Source organism: Myotis yumanensis, unplaced genomic scaffold (genome assembly GCF_028538775.1).
Source record: "Myotis yumanensis isolate MYYU_CA2020_CCGP unplaced genomic scaffold, mMyoYum1.0.hap1 SCAF_11, whole genome shotgun sequence".
NCBI classification, from domain to species: Eukaryota; Metazoa; Chordata; class Mammalia; order Chiroptera; family Vespertilionidae; genus Myotis; species Myotis yumanensis.
In genome coordinates, this window is record NW_027223762.1 from 64,055,334 (window position 1) to 64,070,299 (window position 14,966).

Here is a 14,966-nt window from a genome sequence, read left to right on the forward strand (position 1 = left end):
AACACGGCCCCTTTACAGTAAGTCTGTATTACATGGAACCCTAGCGTTTCAGATATATTCCCATATAATTCCAGGTTCTATTTTATTGACTTCTTAGAGATTTAATCTAACTAACATCGTGTTCTGAACTCTACAGGCTTGAATATTAAAGAATTTTATGCTGGTTTTTTAAAAATGCCAAGTTTTTTCCCGGAAATACAAATGTAATCAGTAACCTAGTGACTAAACAGCAGTTTCTGTGATGGCTTTCAGTGTTTGAACTCGGCCCCACAGAGAGTAAGGCTCTATTTACTTGTTTTCCGAGCTTTTCAGATACCTTCCTACACAAAACAAGGTTCTATTATTTTGATTTTAAAGGTCCTGTCCATCACACATAGTGTTCTAAGGTCTATAGATTGAATTTTAAAGGGTTGTAACCTGGTTTCTTTTAAATATCTCACAGATTGAACAGGAATTACAAATGGAAACCGTATATTCTTCATTTCAGCACTGTTTGAAAGTGAGTTTTCACTGTTAGCACATGGCCCCGTTAGAGTAAGGCTGTATTTACATGGAATCCTAGCGTTTCAGATATATTCCCATACAATTCCAGGTTCTATTTTATTGACTTCTTAGAGATTTAATCTAACTAACATCGTGTTCTGAACACTACAGGCTGGAATTTTAAAGATTTTTATGCCGGGTTTTTTAAAAACGCCAAGTTTTTTCCCAGAAATACGAATGTAATCAGTATCCTCGTGACTAAACAGCTGTTTCTGTGACGGCTTTCAGTGTTTGAACAGGGCCCCACATAGAGTAAGGCTCTATTTACTTGTTTTCAGAGCTTTTCAGATACCTTCCTACACAAAGCAAGGTTCTATTATTTTGATTTCTTAATCGTTCTGTCCAACTCACGTAGTGTTCTAAGCTCTATAGATTGAATTTAAAAGGGTTGTAACCAGGTTTCTTTTAAATATCTAACAGATTGAACAGGAATTATAAATATAAACCATATATTCGTTATTTCAGAACTTTTTGAAAGTCAGTTTTCACTGTTAGAACACTTCCCCTTCGACAGTTAGGATGTATTTGTATGGAACCCTAGAGTTCCAGATACTTTCCCATACAATTCCAGGTTCTATTTTTTTGACTTCTTAGAGATTTAATCTAACTAACATCGTGTTCTGAACACTTCAGGCTTGAATTTTGAAGATTTTTATGCCAGGTTTTTTAAAAACGCCAAGATTTTTACCGGAAATAAAAATGTAATCAGTATTCTCATGACTAAAACACTGTTTCTATGATGGCTTTCAGTGTTGGAACACGGCCCCACAGAGAGTAAGGCTCTATTTACTTGTTTTCCAAGCTTTTCAGATACCTTCCTATATAAAAGCAGGTTCTATTATTTTGATTTCTTAAAAGTTCTGGCTGAACCGGTTTGGCTCAGTGGATAGAGCTTTGGCCTGCGGACTGAAGGGTCCCAGGTTCAATTCCGGTCAAGGGCATGTACCTTGGTTGTGGGCACATCCCCAGTGGGGGGCGTGCAGGAGGCAGCTAATCGATCTCTCTCATCAATGTTTCTAACTCTATCCCTCTCCCTTCTCTGTAAAAAAAATCAATAAAATATTTTTTTAAAAAAAAGTTCTGTTCAACTCACATAGTGTTCTATGGTATGTAGATTCCAATTTTAAAGGGTTGTAACCAGGTTTCCTTTAAATATCTAACAGATTGTACAGGAACCATAAGTGGAAACCGAATATTCATCATTTAAAACTCTTTGAATGTCATTTTTCACTGTGAGAACACAGCCCCATTACAGTAAGGCTGTATTTACATGGAACCCTAGCATTTCAGATATATTCCCATACAATTCCAGGTTCTATTTTTTTTTAATTCTTAGAGATTTAATCTAACTAACATCGTGTTCTGAACTCTACAAGCTTGAAGTTTGAAGTTTTTTATGCCAGGTTTTTTAAAAACGCCAAGTTTTTTACCGGAAATACAAATGTAATCAGTATCCTCGTGACTAAACAGCTGTTTCTATGAGAGCTTTCAGTGTTTGAACACGACCCAAAGAGAGTAAGGCTCTATTTACTTGTTTTCTGAGCTTTTCAGATACCTTCCTATACAAGATCAGGTTCTATTATTTTGATTTCTTAAACGTTCTGTCCAACTCACATAGTGTTCTGAGGTCTATAAATTTGAATTTTAAAGGGTTGTAACCAGGTTTCTTTTAAAGATCTAACAGAATGAACAGGAATTATAAATGGATACCGTATATTCGTCATTTTAGAACTGTTTGAAAGTCAGTTTTCACTGTTAAAACACGGCCCCGTCGATGGTAAGTCTGTATTTACATGTAACCCTAGCGTTTCTGAAACATTCCCATACAATTCCAGGTTCTATTTCATTGACTCTTAGAGATTTAATCAAACTAACATCGTGTTCTGAACTCTACAGACTTGAATTTTGAAGTTTTTTATGCGGGGTTTTATAGAAAAGACTTGTTTTACCGGAAATAGAAATGTAATCAGTATCCTCGTGACTAAATAGCTGTTTCTATGAGAGCTTTCAGTGTTTGAACATGGCCCCACAGAGAGTCAGGCTCTATTTACTTGTTTTCCGAGCTTTTCAGATACCTTCCTATACAAAACCAGGTTCTATTATTTTGATTTCTTAAAGGTTCTGTCCAACTCACATACTGTTCTAAGGTCTATAGATTTGAATTTTAAAGGGTTGTAACCAGGTTCCTTTTATTTTTTTTATTTTTTATTTTTTAAATATATTTTATTGATTTTTTACAGAGAGGAAGGAAGAGAGATAGAGAGTTAGAAACATCGATGAGAGAGAAACATCGATCAGCTGCCTCCTGCACCTCTCCCACTGGGGATGTGCCCGCAACCCAGGTACATGCCCTTGACCGGAATCGAACCTGGGACCTTTCAGTCCGCAGGCCGACGCTCTATCCACTGAGCCAAACCAGTATTGGCAACCAGGTTCCTTTTAGATATCTAACAGATTGAACAGGAATTATAAATGGAAACCGTATATTCGTCATTTCAGAACAGTTTGAAAGACAGTTTTCACTGTTAGAACACAGCCCCGTTACAGGAAGTCTGTATTTACATGGAACCCTAGCATTTCAGATATATTCCCATACAATTCCAGGTTCTATTTTATTGACTTCTTAGAGATTTAATCTAACTAATATCGTCTTCTGAACTCTACAGGCTTGAATTTTGAAGTTTATTTATGCCGGGGTTTTTTTAAATCGTTAAGTTTTTGTACTGGAAATACAAATGTAATCAGTAGCCTCGTGACTAAACAGCTGTTTCTATTACGGCTTTCAGTGTTTGAACACGGCCCCACAGAGAGTAAGGCTCTAATTTTCTTTTTCTGAGCTTTTCAGACACCTTCCTATACAAAACCAAGTTCTATTATTTTGATTTCTTAAAGGTTCTGTCCAACTTCTATAGTGTTCTGAGGTCTACAGATATGAATTTTAAAGGGTTGTAACCAGGTTTCTTTAAATATCTAACAGACTGAACAGGAATTATAAATGGAAACCGTATATTCGTCATTTCAGAACTGTTTGAAAGTCAGTTTTCACTGTTAGCACATGGCCCCGTTACAGTAAGGCTGTATTTACATGTAACCCCAGTGTTTCAGATACATTCCCATACAATTCCACGTTCTATTTTGTCGACTTCTTAGAGACTGAATCTAACTAACATCGTGTTCTGAACTCTACAGACTTGAATTTTGAACTTTTTTCTGCCGGGATTTTTAAAAACGCCAAGTTTTTGTACTGGAAATACAAATGTAATCAGTATCCTCATGACTAAACAGCTGTTTCTATGAGAGCTTTCAGTGTTTGAACATGGCTCCACAGAGAGTAAGGCTCTATTTACATGTTTTCCTAGCGTTTCAGATACCTTCCTATACAAAACCAGGTTCTATCATTTTGATTTCTTAAAGGTTCAGTCTAACTCACATAGTGTTCTGAGGACTATAGATTTGAATTTTAAAGGGTTGTAACCTGGTTTCTTTTAAATATCTAACAGATTGAACAGGAATTATAAAAGGAAACCGTATATTGGTCATTTCACAGCTGTTTGAAAGTCTTTTTTCAGTGTTAGAACATGGCCCTGTCGACAATAAGTCTATATTTACATGTAATGCTAGCGTTTCAGATACATTCCCATTCAATTCCAGGTTCTACTTTTTGACTTCTTAGAGATTTAATCTAACCAACATCATGTTCTGAACTCTATAGACTTGAATTGAAGTTTTTTTGCCGGGTTTTTTAAAAACGCCAAGTTTTTGGACCGGAAATAGAAATGTAATCAGTATCCTCGTGACTATACAGCTGTTTCTATGAGAGCCTTCAGAGTTTGAACTCGGCCCCACAGAGAGTAAGGCTCTATTTACATGTATTCCTGGCGTTTCAGATACCTTCCTGTACAATTCCTCGTTCTATCATTTTGATTTCTAAGAGCTTCAGTCTAAGTTACACTGTTATGATGTCTACAGATTTGATTTTTCAAGGATTTTAAGTAGTTTTCTTTTAAAAAGCTAACTGTTTGAACCAGAATTACAAATGTGTACAGTATATTCCTCATTTCATAGCTGTTTAAAGTCATTTTACAGTGTTTGAACATGGCTGCACAGAGAATTAGTCTCTATTTACATGTATTCCAAGTGGTTCATGAACATGCCTTCCTAATTTACTATCTATCCTTGTGAATTCTAATCATCATAACGACTTTCAGACATTTCTCTGAGCTTATAATCATAAATATTACAAGATTTAACCACCTTCTGAAAAATGCCATTTAACTGATTGGGAATTATGAATGTTAACACTATTCTACTTATTTCACAGCTGTTTGTACGTGAATTTTCCGTGATTTTACACTTTCTTACAGATATTATGGCTCTATTTCTATGTATAACTAGTGTTTCATAAACATTCATACTATTTCACTGGTTTAGTATAGTGAATTTCAAGTTATTTTAACCACACTCTTCCAATAACACCAACTCATTGAGCCAGAATTAGGAATGTAAAACATAATCCTACCCATTACAAAATTGTTTAAAGTCATAATTCTACTGTTTTAACACAAACCTACAGATATCAAGACTCGATTAACATGTATGCTAGGATTTTCAATCACTTTTCTACTCATAACCCTCATCTATGCTTCTCATTTTGGTTGGAAACTTTTGTTTACAGATTTTTGGTATTAAAAACAGACATTTTTCAAATTTGTAAAACACATACTTTCCAAATGCAAACTCATGCAGGTGGGATTACAAATGTAAACACTTTCCAACTCTTTCAAAGCTGTTGGAATGCTAATTCTCATTGACTTAATACTGCTCTACACATATGAAGGCTCTATTTACATGTATTCCAAGTGGTTCATACACATTCGTTACTAATTCACTGGTCTATACTTGTGAATAGTAATCAATTTAACGACTTTCAGACAGTTATCTGAGCGTATAATCATAAATTTTAAAAGATTAAACCTCCGTTTAAAAAAAAAATGCCAGTTAACTCAGTGTGAATTTTGAATGTTAATACTATTCTACTCATTTCATAGCTGTTTAAACGTGAATTCTCAGTGATTTTGCACTTTCCTACAGATATTAACACTCTATTTATATGTATATCAAGATTTTCATACACATTCATACTATTTCACTGGTTTATTATAGTGAATTTCATGTTATTTTAACCACATTCTTCAAAAAACATCAACTCATTGAGCAGGGATTAGGAATTTAAAACACTATCCTACCCATTGCACAACCGTTTCAAGGCAAAATCCTAATGTTTTAACACTCCCTTCCAGACATTAAGGCTGTATTTACATTTATGCTAGGTTTTTCCATCACTTTTCTAATCATTTGTCTCATCTATCCTTGTGAATTTTGTTGGAAACACTTCATTACACTTTTCTTGGTTTTAAAACAGGAATTTTTGAAATTTATATAACACGTTATTCCCAAAATGCTAACTCATTCTGGTGGAATTACGAATGTAAACACTCTCCAACCCATTTCAAAGCTGTTGGAAAGCTAATTCTCATTGATTGAATAATGCCCTGCACATATGAAGGCTCTTTTTACATGTACTCCAAGTGGTTCATACACATTCCTTAGTAATTCACTGGTCTATCATTATGAATTCTAATCTATTTAACAATTTTGGGCAGTTCTCTGAGCTTATAATCATAAATTTTAATAGATTAAACCACCAGCCAAAACCGGTTTGACTCAGTCGTTAGAATGTCGGCCTGTGGACTGAAAGGTTCCTGGTTCGATTCCGCTTAATGGCATATACCTTGGTTGAGGCCACATCCTGAGTAGTAGATGTGCTGGAGGCTTCGGATCGATGTTTCTCTCTCATCGATGTTTCTAACTCTCTATCTTTCACCCTTCCTCTCTGCAAAAGATCAATAAAATATATTTAAAAAAATAAAACTTTAAACTGCCTTTTTTCAAAAATGCCAATTAACTGAGTGGAATTATGAATGGTAACACTATTCTACTTATTTTACAGCTGTTTGAACGTGAATTCTCAGTGATTGTACACTGCCCTACAGATATTAAGGCTCTATTTATATCTATTCCAAGTATTTTATACACATTCATACTATTTCCTCATCTATTATAGTGAATTTCGAGTTATTTTAACCACACTCTTCCAAAAACGCCAACTCATGGAGCCAGAATTAGGAATGTAAAACACTATCTTACCCATTGCACAACCGCTTGAAGGCAAAATCATAATGTTTTAAAATGACCTAAAAGATATTAAGGCTCTATTGACATTTATGCTAGGTTTTTCAATCACCTTTCTATTCATTTCCCTCATCTATCCTTGTGAATTCTGTTGAAAACACTTCTTTACAGTTTTCTTGGTTTTAAAAACAGGAATTTTTGAAATTTGTAAACCACATACTTCCCAAAACGCTAACGCATTCAGTTGGAATTACGAATGTAAACACTCTCCTACCCATTTCAAAGCTGTTGGAATGCTAATTCTCATTGATTTAATACTGCCCTGCACATATGAAGGCATAAATTACATGTATCCCCAATTTTTCATACATATTCCTTACTATTGCACTGGTGTATCATAGAGTATTTCAAATTATTTTCACCGCATTCTTCCAAATACGCCAACTCATTGAGCCAGAATTAGGTATGTAAAACACTATCCTACCCATTGCACAACCATTTGAAGGCAAAATCCTAATGTTTTAACACTATCTTTGTGAATTCTTTTGGAAACACTTCTTTAATATTTTCGTGGCTTTAAAAACAGGAAATTTTAAATTTTTAAAAAACATTCTTCCCCAAACGTAACTCATTCACATGGAATTACGAATGTAAACACTCTCAAACTCAATTCAAAGATTTGGAATGCTAATTCTCATTGATTTAATACTGCCCTGCACATATGAAGGCTCTATTTACATGTATTCCAAGTAGTTCATATGCATTCAGTACTAATTCACTGGTCTATCCCTGTGAATTCTAATCGATTTAAAAACTTTAGGGCAGTTCTCTGAGCTTATAATCATAAATTTTAAAAGATTACACCACCTTTCTCAAAAAATGCCAATTCACTGAGCGGGAATTATGAATGTTAACACTATTCTACTCATTTCACAGCTGTTTGACCTGAATTCTCAGTGATTTTACACTTTCCTGCAGATATTAAGGCTCTATTTATATGTATAACAAGTGGTTCATACACATTCATACTATTTCACTGGTTTATTATAGTGAACTTAAAGTTATTTTACCCACATTATTCTAAAAATTCCAAATCATTGAGCCGGAATTATGTATGTAAAACACTATCCTACCCATTGCAGCACCATTTGAAGGCAAAATCCTAAATGTTTGAACATGATCTTACAGATATGCAGGCTGTATTGACATTTATGTTATGTTTTTCAATCACTTTTCTAATCATTTCTCTCGTCTATCCTTGTGAATTCTGTTGGAAACAATTCTTTACATTTTTCTTGGTTTTAAAAACAGGAATATTTGAAATTTTTAAAACACATACTTGCCAAAACTCTAACTTATTCATGTGGAATTACGAATGTAAACACTCTGCAACCCATTTCAAAGCTGTTGGAACGCTCTCATTGATTTAATACTGCCCTGCACATATGAAGATTCTATTTACATGTATTCCAAGTGGTTCATACGCATTCATTACTAATTCACTGGTCTATCATTGTGAATTCTAATCAATTTAAAGACCTTCGGGCAGTTCTCTGCGCTTATAATCATAAATTTTAAAAGATTAAACCACGTTTTTTAAAAAATGCCCATTACTTGTGTGGGAATTATGAATGTTAACATTATTCTACTCATTTCACAGCTGTTTTAACGTGAATTCTCAGGTATTGTACACTGCCCTTCAGATATTGAGGCTCTATTTGTATGTATTCCAAGTGGTTCATACACATTCATACTATTTCACTGGTCTGTTATAGTGAATTTCAAGTTATTTTCACCACATTCTTCCAAAAACGCCAACTCATTGAGCCGGAATTATGTATATAGAACACTATCCTACCCATTGCACCACTGTTTGAAGGCAAAATCCTAATGTTTTAACACGACCTTACAGATATTAAGGGTCTATTTACATTCATGCTAGGTTTTTCAATCACTTTTCTAATCATTTCTCTAATTTATCCTTGTGAATTCTGTTGGAAACACTTCTTTACAGTTTTCTTAGTTTTAAAAACAGGAATATTTGAAATTTATAAAACACATTCTTCCCAAATGCTAACTCCTTCAGTTGGAATTAGGAATGTAAACACTCTCCAACCCATTTCAAAGCTGTGGGAATGCTAATTCTCATTGATTTAATATTGCCCTGCATATATGAATGCTCTATTTACATGTATTCCAAATGGTTCAGACACATTCCTTACTATTTCACTCGTGTACCATAGTGTATTTGAAGTTATTTTCCCCACATTCTTTCAAAACACTCAACTTATTGATCCGGAATTAGGAACGTAAAATACTATCCCAGCCATTGCACAACCATTTGAAGGCAAAATCCTAATGTTTTAACAGTACTTTACAGATATCAAGGCTCTATTTTCATTTATGCTAGGTTTTTAAATCACTTTTCTTATTATTTCCCTCATCTATCTTTGTGAATTCTGTTGGAAACACTTCTTTAATATATTATTGGTTTTAAACACAGGAAATTTTTAATTTTTAGAACACATTCTTCCCAAAACGCTAACTCATTCAGGTGGAATTATGAATTTAAACACTTACCAACCCATTTCAAAGCTGTTGGAACGCTAATTCTCATTGATTTAATATTGCCCTGAACCTATGAAGGCTCTATTTACATGTATTCCAAGTGTTTCATACACATTCCTCACTATTTCACTGGTCTATCATTGTGAATTCTAATTGTTTTAACGACTTTTGGAGAGTTTTCTGAGCTCTATAATCATAAATTCTAAAAGATTATACCACCTTTTTTAAAAAATGCCAGTTAATTGAGTGGGAATTTTGAATGTTAACACTATTCTACTCATTTCACAGCTGTTTGTATGTGAATTCTCAGTGATCTTACACTCCTTACAGATATTATGGCTCTATTTATATGTATCTCAAGTGGTTCATGTACATTCCTTACTATTTCACTGGTCTATCATAGTGAATTTCAACTTAGTTAACCACATTCTTTTCATGCTAAAGGGAACAATTCAACAAGAGTCTATAACTCTGGTAAACATATATGTATCCAATACAGGAGCACCCAAATACTTAAAACAAGTTTTGGAATATATCAAAGGAGAGTTTGATAGGAATGCAGTCATAGTAGGGGACTTTAATACCCCACTAACACTACTGGATACATACTCTAAACAAAAAATCAGCAAAGAAACAGCAATCCTAAATGACTCACTAGATCAGATGGACTTAATTGACATCTTTAGAACATTTCATCCCAAAACTACAAAATATACATTCTTCTCAAGAGCACAACAGGAAATTTTCAAAGATAGACCACATATTTGGACACAGGCAAAGTCTCTTCAAATTCAAGAAAATAGAAATCATAACAAGGATCTTCTCAGATCACAGTGGCATATAACTAGAAATCAACTACAATAAAAACAATGAAAAAAATCAAACACTTGGAGGTTAAATAGCATGCTATTAAACAATGATTGGGTTACCAAAAAGATCAAAGAAGAAATAAAAAGCATCCTGAAACAAATGACAATGAAAACACAACAATCCAAAATCTATGGTACACAATCAAAGCAGTCCTGTGAGGGAATTTCATAGCTCTACAGGCCTACCTAAAAAAAAATGATAATAAATTATCTAACCTTGCAACTTAAAGAATTAGAAAGAGAGCAACAGGAAAAACCCACAGTAACCAGAGGGAAGGAGATAATAAAGATCAGAGCAGAAATAAATGACACAAACACCAAAACAAACAAACAAACAAACAAAAACAATACAAAAGATTCATGAAACCAAGAGCTGGTTCTTTGAAAGGATAAATGAGATTGATAAACCTCTAGCCAGGCTCACCAAGAAATAAAAAGAGAGGACACAAATAAACAAAAATCAGAAATGAAAGAGGTGAAGTAACAACTGACCGCACAGATATACAAAGGATTGTGAAAAAATACTATAAACAACTCTACTCCAACAAACTGGACAACCTCGATGAAATGGACACATTCCTAGAAAAATACAAGCTTCCAAAACTCAATAAGGAAGAACAAAAAAACCTGAATAGGCCTATAACTACTGATGATATTGAAACAGTAATCAAAAAGCTTCCAGCAAACAAAAGCCCTGGACCAGATGGCTTCACAGGAAAGTTTTACGGAACATTCAAAGAAGAACTAAAACCAATCCTCCTTCAGACTATTCCAAAAAATTCAAGAGGAAGGCACACATCCAAGCTCTTTCCATGAAGCCGGCATTACCCTAATCCCAAACCCAAATAAAGACACCACAAAGAAAGAGAATTACAGGCCAATATCCCTCAACAAAATTCTAGCAAACTGGATCTAGCATTACATTAGAAAGATCATACACCATGACCAAGTGGGATTTATTCCAGGGATGCAAGGATGATACAGTATCCACAAATCAGTAAATGTGATACATCAATTTGTTTATAAATTGAGAGACAAAAAATCACATAATCATATCAATTGATGCAAAAAAGGCATTTGACAAAGTCCAACACCCTTTTCTGATAAAAATGCTCAGCAAAGTGGGAGTAGAAGGATCATACCCCAACATAATAAAAGCCTTATATGACAAACCTACAGACAACATCACACTCAATGGGCAAAAACTAAAACCATTTTCTCTAAGAACAGGAACAAGACAGGGATGCCCACTTTCACCACTCCTGTTCGACATAGTACTGGAAGTGCTAGCCACAGCGATCAGACAAGAAGAAGTAAATAGCATTCAAATTGGAAAACCAGAAGTAAAATTGTCATTATTTGCAGATGGCATGATACTGTACATAGAAAACCTAAAGACTCCATCAAAAAATTATTAGACTTAATAAATGAATTCAGCAATGTAGTAGGATACAAAATTAATGCCAGGAAATCTATGGCATTTCTGTACACATTTAGTTTTATTGTAACAAAGCAACCTGTAAACTTTTTAAAAATATATTTTATTGATTTTTTACAGGGAGAAAGGGAGGATAGCGAGTTAGACATGTCGATGAGAAAGAAACATCAATCAGCTGCCTCCTGCACACCTCCTACTGGGATGTGCCCACAACCTAGGTACATGCCCTTGACGGGAATTGAACCTGGAAGCTTTCAGTCCACAGACCAATGCTCTTTCCACTGAGCCAAACCAGTTAGGGCCAACTTTTAATGTTTAAAATTGAGCATTATCTTTCCTTTCCAGTGAAACAAAAAGAAAATTTAAAAATAAACAGGAACAGCCCTGACTGGTTTGGCTCAGTGGATAGAGCGTCGGCCTGTGGACTAAAGGGTCCCGGGTTCGATTCTGGCCAAGGGCACGTACCTTGGTTGCGGGTACGTCCCCAGTGGGGGGTGTGCAGGAGGCAGCTGAATCGATGTTTCTCTCTCATCGATGTTTCTGACTCTCTATCCCTCTCCCTTCTTCTCTGTGGAAAGTCAATAAAATATATTAAAATAAATAAATATACAGGAACAAAATTACAATAGAGAAATGTCAATTCCGAATAAGATCCTATAGGTTCTGCTTATTCTCCCATCGAGTGGCAGGGTTCAAGTAATCATTAGAAGAGAATTCTATTTTAAAAGTGTCATATTAGACTGCAATGATGCCTGTTTGACATCACAATTAAACATGCCAAAGTAGAAGCCATCTTTTCAAAATGCCCACTTAACCCACCCAAACATCTCAAATATCCCTTTGCTGAACTCCCCCCCCTTTTAAAGTTTTTTCTCTTTTTTTAAACAAGAGAAAGTAGACAGATACATGTTGGTAAATGCTAACTGTCCATATTTACAGAGACACAGTGTAATCTCTGAGTCCAATATACAGAGAAGGGAGGGAAAAATGCTAGAATTCTATGCAATACTACACAGGGGCCTAGCAACCTCCAGCTCCCAGCAGAGCTAAGGGAGCGAAGGTTTTCCTTTTATCCCACAGAGCACGGTGGTGTTGATTCCATTAAGTTTTTCTTGAGACAGGAAGGGATAAAAATGAATTTGGAACAGAAAGGGGCAAAGATTCTTTTCCCACTGTATTTTGCTCAAGGTACACCCCTCCCCCAAAGAAGGTGAGAACCATGGTGTAAAGATGGTCTAAAGGAGAGAAAAGAGACCTCAAAAACAGGGCGACTGAGCACAAGGGGCAGGAGAAGGAAAAGAATAAATAGACTGCGACTTGCTCCCAGGGACTGGAAAAAATTTAAAAAGGTTGGGACCCCTCAGTGTTCATTAGTCATCTTCTCCTTCATCTTCCTCTCCTTCTTCCCCCTCATCATCATCATCTTCTTCTTCCCCTTCCCCTTCTTCATCATCTATGTCAGGAACCAAGTAGTACTGTAATGGATTTGGCCAAATGTCATCTTTGATGATTTCTCCTAACTCATCTGCACCTGCATCAGAATGGTCAGTAACCAGGTAAAGAAGCTTTCTGGTTCCTCATGCTGTCTCTTCCTGCTGGCTTTATTCTGTGTTTGACTTGAATGTTTCATCAAATCCTTTCCAGATTTCCATTTGATTTCAGTGAACTTTGAAGGTGGATCACCACTCTCACTCAGATGAAACTCTTTGGAGCAAACTTTATTTTCAAAGTAAGGATTTTCATCAAAATAAAAATCTATTCTGTAACCTGATTTAATATCTTCAAATTCTGTCACTTCAACTCTTGTCAAATAATGCAGTGCCTCTTCATCCTCTTCCCCAAGCAGTGCAGACACTTGTGGATGGTTGACAAATGTTGTTATCCCAAAATGTGGGATTTTGACAATCAATTCTGACCTCTTCTGAAAAAATGGTTGGCAGAGTTGTTATATTTCTGTTCTACTTTCAAAATCTCCTCACTGGCTTATTCATTAAGTCTATCTATTTCATTTTATACTTCATCAATATGTTCAATCGCGTCTTGCTGTTCTTTTTCTCCCTTTGGCACATCCTAAGGGTCGGCTTCTTCTCTAGCTTGGGGGCTGGAGGCAGTTTTGGTTTCTTCATTTGAGATGGGAGTGAGGGACTGATGTTTGGGGGCTATGCTGTGAGGAAAGTCCGAGGATCTGAATGCTGGGAAGTCACCGGGCTCGAAGGCACGCTGAGCACTATTCTATGGCATTTCTATACACCAATAGTGAACTTACAGAAAGAGAGATTAAAAAAAACAATCCCATTTACTATTGCACACAAAAAAATTAAGATACCTAGGAATAAACTTAACTAAGGAGGTAAAAGAACTCTACTCATAAAACTACAGAATGTTGAAAAAAGAGATAGAGAGATAAAGAAAGACATAAACAGATGGGAGAACATACCATGTTCATGTGTTGGTAGAATCAATATCATTAAAATGTCCATACTACCCAAAGCAATCTATAGATTCAATGCACTCCCCATTAAAATACCAACAGTATATTTCAAAGACCTAGAACAAACTCTCCAAAAATTTATCTGGAATAAAAAAAGATCCCAAATAGCTGTGGCAATCCTGAGAAAGAAGAACAAAGTAGAAGAGATCTCAATACCAGATATCAAGCTGTATTACAAAGCCACTGTTCTCAAAACTACCCCAACCAGATAGAACAATGTATTGTGTTATAAACTACAGTAATTTAAAAACTTGGGCAATGTCCTGTAAATAGATAAACGGATGGAACAGAAAACAAAGTCCAGTAATAGACTCAAATGCATATGGAAATTTGGTAAAATAAAAATATCTCCTTAGATCAGTGGGAAAATATGCATTATATAATAAAGAATGTTAGAAGAACTGAATGGAGAAAAATACTGAACCAAAATCAACTCATTTTACTCATAACTAATATAAAAACTGAAAGCTACTGAAAACCCAAGAGTACAAAGATATCAAAAGTGAAAGAATGGAAAAAATATATTAAGCAAACATAAGCCAAATAAAAAGTATATGATAACACAGAACACTTGAAGGAAAAAAGCATTACTATAAATAAAGAGCACTTCATATCAATAATTTCATTTTACCAGAAATATCCAAATTCACAAGCACTTCATAACATGAAATCCAAGTACATACAAGAGAGCTACAAGGGAAACTAGATACATTTATAATCATAATAAATTTAATACACCTCTCTCCTTCGGAGACAGAGCATACCTCTTTCAGAACCAATAGCCTCACACAAAGAATTCAGTGAAGATGTAAAACACTTCAACCTGAGCAGCAAACTGCATTCAACATTCAGATAACCCACTGCA

The 14,966-nt window shown here is 35.1% G+C and overlaps 1 pseudogene; it reads right to left on the minus strand.

Moving 5' to 3' along the window:
• Nucleotides 1–12,976: 12,976 nt before the first annotated feature.
• Nucleotides 12,977–14,966, minus strand: part of LOC139019319 (protein SET-like) — a 41,486-nt pseudogene continuing 39,496 nt past the window's right edge.